General features: G+C 35.1%; 1 protein-coding gene and 1 non-coding gene across 2 annotated transcripts in view; one reads left to right on the forward strand and one right to left on the reverse strand.

The window, feature by feature from the left end:
- THSD7B (thrombospondin type 1 domain containing 7B) overlaps positions 1-13,794 on the forward strand; it is a 776,886-nt gene that overhangs the window by 548,774 nt on the left and 214,318 nt on the right. The window lies entirely within an intron of this gene.
- Positions 6,970-7,074, reverse strand: LOC123810534. Its single transcript, XR_006784261.1, has one exon. It is a non-coding gene; the product is annotated as a U6 spliceosomal RNA (small nuclear RNA).

Raw genomic sequence — 13,794 nt, forward strand, 5'->3', positions numbered from 1 at the left:
ACACACACACACACACACACACACACACACGCATGCTCATATAAATGTACTAATGCTGGGGGAATGTCAATTACTTATGTCCATCAATATAATTACTGGTCTCATCATACACTCCAAAAACTGGTTTCCTATTTTTCTTTCACCTAAGTCATTATTCTAATTTTCTGGAGGGGTTTCATTCTTGCCAGTGTTTCCACAGCTCTTTGTGTCTCTTCTGAACTATTTCTCTACCTGTTTCCCAAAGAGTCAAAGCTGTTTTCATAAATGGAACCCTGAAGGATACCCTTCCATAGACACGTCTAGTTAAAGTGCCATCCTAAGCAATTGAAGTTGATTTGAGTATTTCAGCTGACTTTACCCATACAGCAGAGCCTCTAAGATTTAGTTAGAATTGTAATAAAGAACTAATTTTTCTCCCACAATTGCATACTGGTAATTAGACCAGTATATATATATATATATATATATATATATATATATATATATATATATATATATATATATATATATATATATATTTTTTTAAATCTAGTTGAATAGGTGGAGAACAAGAAAATGATAGTTTAAATCCTTTATTCTAAAAAAAAGTGCTTTATTCATAGAGAGGTGCAGTGTGTCTTCTGTGGGCATGTAGAGTCTTTATTCTCCAACACTGCTTTACTAGAATAGTTATATAGGCTTCTATTACTAATTCTAGTATATTAATTTCTGTCCTGTTAACTCCATTTTGGTTAGACTTTCTGTATGGGTTATTTATTGGGAGAGACATTCATGCATCTGTTTTTAATTAGTTTGAATAGCATATCTAGTTCTATCTGGGTTTAGGTATCATTTGTCAGTTCAAGACCAACATCTCTACCTATTTTTCCCTGTTTTAACAAATGACATATAGCTCATTGACAACAGAAACTTATCATTCAAAAATACTTAAGTTCTAAGACAGGCCAGAGTGTGATGTGTCTTTTATTTTAAAGTTATGTAAGTAAATATTTATTTTAAAGTTATGTAAGTTATGTAGTAAAATAAGGACCCAATTTTCCCCTCAAAGCAGATGTAAACCTATTGGGGAAGACAAGCAGAGGATCATAAAATCAGCATAAAGTTTGCAGAAAAGCTCCACAAGTATAGTAGTTTGATGAAGGGAATATTAATGAAAATTAATGAAAGGATTTGATTAATGAAAATAGGAGAGAGTTAATCAGAGCAGAGATAATCTTTCTCAGATTAGCCTTACTTCAAAGAAAGGAATAATACAGGTTTTTGGTCAGAAAGTTTTCAGGTAAATACTCAATGTGAAAAATATTTTACCCCCCCATAGGCATTTTCTAAGCTTTTAAAATGGAAAATAACTACTAAAAATTTATAGCTATAAATAGTGTATGGAATCCTTATATCTTTCTTTATTCTTAAGGAATAAAAGAACTTTATTTGAGCATAGACTTTAAGACACTATTTTCAGTATGTGAAGGTAAAGGTACAGAAATGTGTCTATCAAATTAGAAAGTGTGAATAAAATAAATATACTTGTAAGCCTGTTTTGACTTAAAGGAAACTTGTTCTAAACATGTCGCTGACATATAAAGCTTATAACCTTAAGAAGTAGTACATATAAAAAACCCCAAGTTCAATAATAATTTAGATAAATTCCATAAATTTAAATTAAGTTCAGGTGGGCCTATCTGCAGATGTTTCTGTTAAGTTCAAGAGAGGCAGTATAGGATTCCAAAGACAATTGTTTGTTGTGGTGCTCAGAAATGAATCCTGAGATTTAATGACCCAGGAATTGAATTTAGTATGGCCTATATTCTAATAAAAAGAGGTTTCAGCTATCCAGTATGTATATGGCTTAGTTAAACTTGAATCAAAAACTTCACCCCAGTCCATACTTTATGTTTTATGATTACAGCAATAAGTAAAAAGCACTCCTTCTCACTTGTAAGTCTGTGAATGGCATGAGAAAATACTAGTGTGAAAAGTCCTAGATTTAAAAAAAAAACACCCTCCTTAGAGCAATTTTTTCTAAAGCAAGTACATACATACTATTAGTATATTTGCAGGAAGCTATCTGTGGTGACTCCATTGAATATTTGCTCTTGCCATGGGAGAAACCCCTGTGTGTTATGTTTACATAGAATTTTATAGAAGTTATCCACATTTTTTAATTCATTTGAAAATAAATGGGGTTGTCAGGAATTTTCATTATTTAGGAAATATCCCCAAGCTTCTTTTATTAATGGTGATTCTTCTTTAGGAGAGGCCGCTATTTGTTTTTCCAAGCTGGAAATATGGTCTAGTTAGAGGTGCACCCACTTGAGGCTCTTTTGTAAAGTTCAATTTTACTTCTGGCTTTAGGATATTTGTCTTCTTTCCAATTAGTTTTTATGTTCAGATATATTTTCCTATTCTTAGACCATATTAATACTCTATCATCCATTCACCCAATAAAGACCTTAAAAATATATAACCAAATTAATCAGTAAAAGCGGCATATATCTTCAGTATCTGTGCATGAGGGAAATTCAATATAGTTCAGATTGAGCCAAAAATGCTGTTTATAAAAAAAATATTAAGCTATCTCACATGTATGTATTGCCTATTATGCATATGCCTATGTAAATGTTAGTGTACCTGCATATGCCTATTCATTCTCCTCTTTATTTTTCTGTAGGTCTTTTTGAGGGCAAGGGCTGTCTTCCTCCTTTTATACCGCATTCAGGCCTATTCATTGGATGCTTTATTTGAAAAGAAGCCTTCTCTGTGATTTGTGGGTAGATAGTTCCATAGAAAGACAAAATATATTAGAACTCTGGTCTCTTATGCTGTGACTTTTCATTTGAATTCTCAAAAACATGAGCTCTTCTAGAGGAAAGAAAAAGAACCTCCAAATTATTATTGCCCGGGGTCTTTCAAGACTTGACTGAAAAATCCTGGGTGTTTGGATTCCCATTGAAATCTAACTCAGTGATATAAATGGAAAGGTTGGTATTATGTAACGTACACACAGCTCATAAACTGTTGTGAATCTATGAGTGAAATCAATATTTATGATATCTCATAAAAAGCCTCCCTTTTAAACCAAAACCTATCAATGTGATAGCTCTTTCTCTAGAAGTGCCAAAATGACAGCAATACTTGAGTAGCTTTCTGCTAAGTATATTTGTGATGCTAAATAGCTCCAACATGCAGTTTACCCAGATCTCCTATCTAAGTGGAAAACTTCTAAATAGTTGAATTGAGTATCAGATCAGTTGGCCCATGCCTTTGACACTACTGTGCATAATAAAAGACATAATACATTTTAATTTGTTACAGTCTATAATATGTTGGGTGGATTTAAGTGCACTTGTACTATATATTTTTATGATTTTTTTCTTTTGGAGTTTGCTTAATAGAAGATTAAATATGGGGACATTAAAGTTTCATTGGACTTAACATTTCCCTTTATGAGTCCTTCACACAATGAAAGACAAGCCAGTTCCAAAAAATTATATTGTGTTTATATGTTGCAAATCTTGTTTTCACAGAGTATGAATAAAAATCCTAGACTGAGATTTGTTACCTGTGCTTTTAAAACTGCATGGTATCTATGTAAATGCACTTTTGAAAGGCTTTTTATTATGCTTGCAACAGACTGAAAGGATACAAATTAAATATGTACGAATGCTAGAAACAATTGCTATTTTAAAGGTGTGTCTTCTCCCCAGAGAAGAGTGGCCTAAATTTGGAAATGATGAATATGATGCATTTTATTTTTCATTGCATTTTATTTTTCATAGCAGGGTAATAATGTTTTAAAGAATATCTTTTTTTCCTCTCAAATACATACAGGTATATTTTAGCATGAGCATTTCTTTCTTAGAAGGAGACTTCTGGATGAGAAAGAGTTTCTATAGAGAGATAGTTTTTACTCATTTTAGTACTGCTTCATTAATTATTAGCAGCATGTTAGGATATAGAAATAGGATAACTGTCATTCTGCCTGAATGTGTATTTACCCAGGAAAATGTGGCAACACTTAAGGTTTAATTCAATTTAACCAATTTTGGCATCCTCTTTTCAACTAGGCAGACTCACATTTATACTAACTTAATCCAAATCATTCCTGGCATAGACCTGATCACTTTGGAGTTAGTAGTTGGCAGGAGCCCCAGACTGTAATGGAGCAAGAAGTCTTCTTCTTGAGCACTAATATGGAAGGCAGCCCAAGCTTATCGATGATTAAGTACATTCAGGTGTCCTGTTCCTGCATGGGTAGGGGTAGAGACTTGTTGTTCTACCTTTTCTTTAAGTATGAAATATCATGTCATAGAATTTAGGGATGCAGAGTGGTTTATTCTTAGGGTAAAGATAATGTAATGGGGCACATACTCCTAAAACATTTTACCATTTCCCAACACAGTAATTATTATCCCAAGACCCCAGTATACTATCCCCACATCTCAGAGGTGGCATGAAGTGGCTCCTAAGGGCTAGTGTTCTTCCATTTGTATCTTTTATGCCTGTCTGCCAACTCAAGCGTGCTGCTCTCAAGTTGTGACATTGTACTAATTGAGCTGAGCAGAGCTCAGAGGAGAGGCAATTTTTCTTTTTTGTTCTTGCCCTATCACCATCTCTAAAAAAAATGTTTTTCTTCTTAAGAGATTCCTCTCCCACACATCTGTGTTCACACATACTCTGATCTTGATCATTTCAAAAGGATATCCCTCAGACTTGTTAAAATCTTTTGAAACTTTAATCATTTTTCTTGACAGCTGTCAAAATCATTCATGAGATGCAATCTTCCTATACCTGTTGTCCATTCTGTTTTGCATTTCATTGTTTTTAAATACAAGGTATTGCTACTCTAAATGTATTCAAACTTACTTTTAATTGTTATTCAAGATATTCTATGCACTTCTAGAATGTTCTGTACTAGATTGGCTTGGCAAATGTCACAAATGCTGTTTCTAAGCATGGTTCCCAGGGTTGACTGGGCTGGAGATAGCTGTCTAATTACGAAGCAGGCACATTTTTTCATATTTTGTCTTTCGGATTCTCTCAACGTGCTTGCATATCTAATATCATTCTTAGGACCTGAACTCTCGAACTCCTGAAATAGTACATTAGATAACATCAGCTTTAGCAGAAAAATCACATCATTTGTGTTTGCAATTTCAAAAAACTGTCTTCTTAATCAAGTACTTCAAGTAGAAATTCTCAAGTATTTTTCTCGAAAAAATATTGCAGAACCTACTTTTCATATCTTTGCTAAATCATCCTGTCATTTAAACTTTCAATACAGACTGGAAATGTCCCTCCTTCTTTAGTGCCTTGAAAGAATATGAATCTGACTTTAACCACAAACATTTGGTTATACTAAACGTTGTTGGAAAGTTAAATGGTGAACTGGCTGGAGTATAGCATCTACTTTAAAAAAAATAACTTGTTTAAGATGTATTTAAAAGACTCTAAAAGACATGCTAATTCTCTTTTATAACTGAGCTAATTAACAATATTGTAACATTTTGTAAGTTTAAGACGTACACTGTGTTGGTTTGATATGTTTATATATTATAATGTGATTATCGCCTTAGCATTCTCTAACACATCTCTCAGGTCACATGACATCACTTCCTTTTTGTGGTGAGAACAATTATGATCTGTCTCTCAGCCCCTTTGAAGGTTATAGTAAGGTATCATTGACTATAATCACTATGCTGTGCGTTAGATTCCCAGGACAAATTTATCTATCAGATGCAAATTACCCTTTAGATTTTCCATTTTTTTCTGTATTAAATCACCAGAAAGCAAATAACTTAGATCCTGACTACATCCTATGATAGATCCGTGCAGAAAAGCATTTGTTGAATACTGATTTATATTTTCTACGTGGCCTGAGTCAAGACAGAAATAGTCTCTCTGAGAAGCTTGCCTAAATTTTTTGAAATCCACAATTTATTTTTTCAAACCCTTTATTGATCATAAAAACAGAAAAATCACTGTCATCTGGGGGAAAGTCAACAATAGCAGTTTTCCCAGGTCCCGGCTCTGCAGCCTGTGATCAGTATATTTCCAGGGGATCCAGGAATGTATATTTGTTAAAAGAGGTTGTTTTTGCTGGTTCTTCTGATTAGGCAAGTGGTGAACACTACCAGAATGAAGATTCTTGGCACTGGGGCTGCCATTTCTTCTGAGTTCAGGTTTGGAAAAGATTTTCTCTTTGGTTGACTGAGCCTTCCCTTTCCAATCTAAACAATGGGCACAACCACAGTTTGCCACTCAAAGGCAAATCTGGCCAGACTCCCATTTCACAGAGGAGTCTAAGACATGCAGGGATGTGCCTACTGGCCCAGCTTCACCCACTGATGAATATAAGGGGTTAAGAGTCAGTCAGGTCTGAGGTCAAATGCTGCCCTGCCATCTTCAGGTCTGAGGTCAAATGCTGCCCTGCCATTTACTATCTGTGGGAACATAAGGAAATTATTTAACCTTCCCGAGTCTCAGTTTTATAACCTGTCAAATGGGTATAACAATGGTAACTACCTCATAAGATTATTGTATTGATATAAAATAAAATAAATATAAATTTCCTACCTTATTGCTTAGCATATAATAAGTGCTTGATACACGTTAGGCAGGATTATTTTCCCTTGGGCTCTGACACACAATTTGTTTCAAATTCAGTTTGCTTTCACCTATACCATATTGCCTTTTAGAACTACCATATTTTTCAGACCTTAAGATGCACCTAGATTTTAGAGGAGGAAAATAGGGAAAAATTTTTGAAGCAAAAAATGTGATAAAATATTTAATAACATAAGAAACATAATATTTCGCCAATGTAAATGTAAACAGAACTCAACAGCAGCATTAACAACCATTATTCCTCCCAAATCTGGCGGGGAAAGGTGCGTCTTATAGTCTGAAAAATATGGAAAGTTATGCAGATCGCTTCCCTTTTTACATTTCTCTACTGAAACATTTTCTTTTTTAAATATGGAATGCTTCACAGATTTGTGCGTTGTCCTGGCACAGGGGCCATGCTAATCTTACCTACAGCTCCAATTTTAGTACATGTGCTGCCAAAGTGAGCACTCTACCAAAACATTCAAAGACATATAATTTAGTTGTAATAACTCAGCTTAGAGGCATAACAAAAACTATTGTCACCACTTCCTCTCTGGGAAGTCGGTTTTATTTTATTTCTAAACAACTTGTTCAGGATTGTAGATTTTTTTTCTAGTGGCAAAAAGGAATATAACTTTTTACATACTTATAACTAATTTCCTATGAATTTGTGATTCTTTAGATCTTTATATAAATGGTTTTTTTCTTAAGGAGTGTAACCAAAAGATAAACAAATCATTATAAGTAGAGCTCTATGAATTTTCACAAAATAAACCTTCCCATTCAATTACCACCCCTTTAAGAAATAATACAGCCATTTCTCGGTATCCATGGGGGACTGGGTCCAAGACCTTTCTGGGATAGCAAAGCATGTGGATAATCAAATTCCTTATAGAAAATTGCATAGTATTTGCATATAACCTTTCTGTATTCTTTAATATACTTTAAATCATTTCTAGATTACTTATAATACCTAATACAATGTAAATGTTATGCAAATAGTTGTTATGCTATACTTTTTAGAGAAAAATGACAAGAAAAATCTGTACATGTTCAGTACAGGTGCAACCATCCTAGGCCTAACTACATAGTACATGTCAGCAATAACAGAACTATTTTCCTGGATGTTTTTCATTCTGGTGGTTCATCGGAGCTATGAATGCAATACCTGTGGATAAGGAGGGCAGACTGTCCATTGTGAGTATCTTTGGGGCCTCCTCTGCACTCTGCTTCCTTCCCTACCACTTCCTCTCGCCATGTGGGATTACTTCTCAGACTTCTAACACCATAAATTACTTGTTGCATACAGGAAACTTTACATAAATTGATTTTATATTTTGTGCTTTTACTTCCTTAGCATTTTTTTGGAAGGAGAATCAAATATTTATTTCAAAAATTGAAGATAATAACATAAGGAAATATAACAAAATTAGAGGTACATTAAATAACTAAAGCCATAGTATTGCTAAAAGTATTCTCAAATATGTTGAAAGTTAACTTTACTATTTTAAATGTACATAATTTGAACTAGGTTAACCTGTTTTGAAAAATAAATACATTTTTTCCAGATTGCATTGCTTTAATATTTTTTCTTTTTTTATTTTAATCGTTGTTAATCAAGTACAGTTTTCTCCCTTTTACTCCCAATCCAGCCCACCCACCCATCCCTCCCCACTTCCCTCCCATTACCACCCTTCCCCTAGTTATTGTCCATGTGTCCTTTAAATTTGATCCTGTAAACCTTCCCATTCTCCCCCGAAATTCCCTCTTCTCTCCCCTGTGGTCACTGTCAGCACTGTCTATTTCAGTGTCTTTGGTTATATTTTGCTTGTTTCTTTGTTTTGTTGATTAGGTTCCTGTTAAAGGTGAGATCATATGGTATTTGTCTTTCACTGCCTGGCTTATTTCGCTTAACATAATGCTTTCCAGTTCCATCCATGCTGTGGCAAAGGGTAGGAGCTCCTTCTTTCTTTCTGCTGCATAAAATTCCATTGTGTAAATATACCATGGTTTTTTGATCCATTCATTTATTGATGGGCATCTAGGTTGCTTCCAGCACTTAGCTATTGTAAATTGTGCTGCTATGAACATCGGGGTGCAAAGGTTCTTTTGTATTGGTGTTTTAGTGTTCTTAGGATATACTCCCAGCAGTGAAATTTCTGGGTCAAAAGGCAGATCCATTTTTAGTTTTCTGAGGAAGTTCCATACTGCTTTCCATAGTGGTTGTACCAGTGTGCAATCCCACCAATAGTACACTAGGGCCCCCTTTTCTCCACAACCTCTCCAACACTTGTTTGTTGCATTTGTTGTTTTGTTTACGATGGTCATTCTGGCTGGTGTGAAGTGGTATCTCATTGTGGCTTTAATTTGCATCTCTCTGATAACTAGCGATATTGAACATCGTTTCATGTGTCTCTGGATCCTTTGTATGTCCTCTTTGGAGAAGTTTCTGCTCAAGTCCTTTGCCCATTTTTTAATTGGGTTGCTTGTCTTGTTAGAGTGGAGTTGTGTAAGTTCTTTATATATTTTGCAGATTAAACCCTTGTCTGAGGTATCATTGGCAAATATGTTTTCCCATACAGTTGGTTCTCTTTTTATTCTGATACTGTTTTCTTTAGCTGTGCAGAAGCTTTTTATTTTGATGAGATCCCATTTGTTTATTCTTTCTTTTATGTCCCTTGCTCTAGGGGACATATCAGTAAAATAGTTTCTGCGTGAAATATCTGAGATTTTTCTACCTATGTTCTCCTCTAGGACTTTAATGGTTTCACAGTTTATATTTAAATCTTTTATCAACCTTGAATTTATTTTTGTGTAAGGTGTAAGTTGGTGCTCAAGTTTCTTTTTTTTGCATTTAGCTGTCCAGTTCTCCCAACACCATTTGTTGATGAGGCTATTTTTACTCCATTTTATGTTGCTGCCTCCTTTGTCAAATATTAATTGACCATAGAGACTTGGGTTTATTTCTGGGCTCTCTGTTCTGTTCCATTGGTCTATGTGCCTGTTTTTATGCCAGTACCAGGCTGTTTTGATTACAGTGGCCTTCTAGTATAGTTTAGTGTCAGGTATTGTGATCCCTCCTACTTTGCTCTTCTTTCTCAGAATTTCAGCAGCTATTCGGGGTCATTTATGATTCCATATACATTTTTGAAGTGTTTGTTCTATGTCTGTGAAATAAGCCATTGGTACTTTAATAGGTATTGCATTGAATATGTAAATTGCTTTGAGTAGTATGGACATTTTGATGATATTAATTCTTCCAATCCATGAACACGGTATATGTTTCCATTTGTTTGTGTCTTCCTTGATTTCTTTCCTCAGTGTTATGCAGTTTTCTGAATACAGGTCTTTTACCTCTTTGGTTACATTTATTTCTAGGTATTTTATTTTTCTTTTTTCTATTTCAAATGGGATTTGTTTCTTGATTTCTGCCTCTCCTGTTTCATTGTTGGTGTACAGAAATGCCTTTGATTTCTGGATATTGACTTTCTATCCCGCTGTTTTGCCAAATTCAGTTATTAGGTCAATCAGCTTTTGCCCAAGTCTATGGGATTTTCTATGTACACTATCATATCATCTGCAAACAGTGACATTTTTGTTTCCTTCTTTCCAATTTGGATGCCTTTTATTTCTTTTTCTTGTCTGGTCACTGTGGCTAAAACTTCCAGTACTATATTGAATAGAAGTGGTGAAAGTGGACAACCTTGTTTTGTTCCTGATCTTAGTGGAAAAGATTTTAGCTTTTGCCCATTGAGTATGATGTTAGCTGTAGGTCTCTTATATATGGCCTTTATTATGTTGAGGAATGCTCCTTCTATTTCCACTTTGCAGAGTGTTTTTATCATAAATTGGTGCTTTACCTTATCAAATGCTTTTTCTGCATCTATTGATATGATCATGTGTTTTCGTCTTTGCTTTTGTTTACGTGATGTATTACATTTACTGATTTGCAAATATTGTACCATACTTGCATCCCTGGAATGAATCCCACTGGTCATGGTGTATGATCTTTTTAATGTATTGTTGGATGCGGTTTGCCAGTATCTTGTTGAGGATTTCAGCGTCAATGTTCATCAGCGATATTGGCCTGAAGTTTTCTTTCTTTGTTGTGTCTTTATCTGGTTTTGGGATTAGGATGATGTTGGCCTCATAACAAGAGTTTGGGAGTCTTCCATCTTTTTGGATTTTTTGGAATAGTCTGTGAAGGATAGGGGTCAGTTCTTCCTTCATTGCTTTGTAGAATTCTCCTGTGAAACCATCTGGTCAAGGGCTTTTGTGTGTTGGGAGTTTTTTGATTACTGCTTCAATTTCTTTTGCTGTTATTGGTCTGTTCAGGCTTTTTGCTTCTTTTTCATTGAGTTTTGGAAGATTATATTTTTCTAGAAATTTGTCCATTTCACCTAGGTTTTCAAATTTCTTGGCATACAGTTCTTCATAGTAATTTCTTACAATCCTTTGTATTTCTGTGGTATGAGTTGTAATCTCTCCTCTTTCACTTCTGATTGTGTTTATTTGGGTCTTCTCTCTTTTTTTTCTTGATGAGTCTGCTTAAAGGCTTGTCAATTTTGTTTATCTTTTCAAAGAACCAGCTCTTGGATTCATTGATCTTTAGAATTGTGCTTAGAGTCTCTGTGTTATTTAATTCTGCTCTGATCTTGGTTATTTCCTTCCTTCTGCTTGCTCTGGGCTGTCTTTCTTATTGTCCCTCCAGTTCTTGTAGATGTAGAGTTAGGTTGTTTGTTTGAAATGTTTCTAACTTTTTTAGGTAGGCCTGTATCACTATGAACTTCCCTCTCAGGACTGCCTTGGCTGTGTCCCATAAGTTTTGGGTTGTTGTGAGTTCATTTTCATTTGGTTCCAGAAACCTTTTGATTTCTTCCCTAATTTCATTCTTGACCCATTTGTTGTTTAATAGCATGCTATTTAATCTCCGTGATTTTTAGTGTTTTGGGTTTTTTTCCTTGGGGTTGGTTTCTAGCTTCAGTCCCTTGTGATCTGAGAAAATGCTTGGTATGATTTCAATTTTCTTGAAATTGTTGAGGCTTGTTTTGTGTCCTATCATGTGGTCTAGCTTTGAAAATGTTCCATGTACATTTGAAAAGAATGTGTGTTTAAGCTTCTTTGGGATGGAGGGCTCTGTATACATCAGTAAAGTCCATTTCATCAAAGGTATTGTTTAATGCCACAATATCTTTGTTGATATTTTGTTTGGACAATCTGTCCATTTTTGACAGTGGGGTGTTAAAATCCCCCACTATAATTGTGTTGCTATCAATATCTTTCTTGAAGTCCTCTAAGATTTTCTTTATGTATTTGGGTGCTCCTATGTTGGGTGCATGTATATTTACAATATTTATGTCTTCTTGGTGGATTCTTCCCTTGAGTATTAAGAAGCGACCTTCTAGGTCTCTCTTTATGGCCCTTTTTTGGAAGTCTATTTTGTCTGATATGAGTATTGCTACCCCAGCTTTTTTTCTCTGTCCATTTGCTTGGAAAATTTGTTTCCAGCCCTTCACTTTCAGCCTGTGCAGGTCTTTTATCCTGAGGTGGGTCTCTTGTAGGCAGCATATGTGTTTTCTTATCCATTCAGCTATTCTATGTCTTTTGATTGGAGCATTTAATCCATTTACGTTTAAGATTATTATTGATAGGTACTTATCCATTGCCATTTATGTACATGTGTTCCTCTCTCTCTTTTCCTTCCTTTCCTTAAAGCAGTCCCTTTAGCATCTCTTGCAGAGCTGGTTTCATGGAGGTGTATTCTTTTAGACTTCTTTTGTCTGATAAGCTTTTTATTTGGCCTTCTATCTTGACTGAGAGCCTTGCTGGGTAAAGTAGCCTTGGTTGCATACCTCTGGTTCTCATTACTTGGAATATTTCTTGCCATTCTCTTCTGGATTGGAATGTTTCCATTGAGAAGTCAGCTGTTGGCCTGATTGGAGCTCCCTTGTATGTTACTTCCTGTTTTTCCCTTGCTGCCTTTAATATTCTCTCTTTGTCTTGAAATTTTGCCATTTTAATTATGATGTGTCTTGAAGTGGGCCTCTTTGGATTCCTCTTGATTGGGACTCTCTGTGTTTCCTAGATTTGTGTGACTTTTTCTCTCATCAAATTAGTGAAGTTTTCCTTCATTACTTTTTCAAATAGGTTTTCTACCCCTTGTTCTTCTTCTTCTCCTTCTGGTATCCCTATTATATGGATATTATTACATTTCATATTGTCTTGCATTTCTCTTAATCCCTCTTCATTCTTTCTAAGCCTCTTTTCCTTTTCTTGCTCTTTCTGAGTGTTTTTTTCTACTTTGTCCTCCAATTCTCTAATCCAGTCTTCTGCTTCATCATTCCTGCTTTTCATTCCTTTTACTGTGTTCTTCACTTCAGAAATTGTATTCTTCATGTCCTCTTGGCCCTTGTTGAGAGTTTCTATTTCCTTTTTCATGTTGATATAGTTTGAAGTGAGATCGTTGTAGCTTCCCTCTAGTTTCTGGTACCTCATTGTGAGTTCATGGAGCTTCGTGATAATCATTGTTTTGAACTCAATATCTGATAGTTGAGTTGCTTCTATTTCATTTAGCATTCTTTCTGAGGCTTCTTCCTTTCCTTTCATTTGGGGATGGTTTCTTTGTTTCCTCAGTGTTCATGAGACTCTTCTTGTTAGCCTCTGTTTCTTAAATTGATCTGTTCTTGTTCCCTGAAATTATGGTGTGAACTTATGTGGTAGAATACCTGTGAGATTCAATGGTGCAGTGTCCTTCATGTATCCTGGTGTTCATAGCTTCCCCCTACTCTTTTTTTTGTGATCAATTGGAGGAGTAAGGCAAAATGGTTTAAGACAGCAAGACAGTATTCTATGATATTTACAGTAGCAGGCAGTAGAGAAGAGATGGGATATCCTTTGGCTACTTATAGTGTTAACTGTGATCTTCCACCCTACTAGCCATGTTTTAGAAAGGATGAAAAGAAGATAAGACTCTTATTGGGGATGAAAGGATTGTTATTTGGATCCAGAAAGCTGTGAGGCTGTGGGAGATCAGATTCTGAGGTAGGGTGGGAATAAAGACTAGTAAATAGGAGTAGTGTGTAGAGGAATAGAGACAACCCCCACAATAATATAGTTCAGGAAATTGCGAAGTGGGCTGAGATCAGGGAAGGGTGTTTTGTAGTATTTACAATTGTATGAACTAGGTCT

Source organism: Phyllostomus hastatus, unplaced genomic scaffold, assembly GCF_019186645.2.
Source record: "Phyllostomus hastatus isolate PE091 unplaced genomic scaffold, TTU_PhHast_1.1 phas_scaffold_60, whole genome shotgun sequence".
NCBI classification, from domain to species: Eukaryota; Metazoa; Chordata; class Mammalia; order Chiroptera; family Phyllostomidae; genus Phyllostomus; species Phyllostomus hastatus.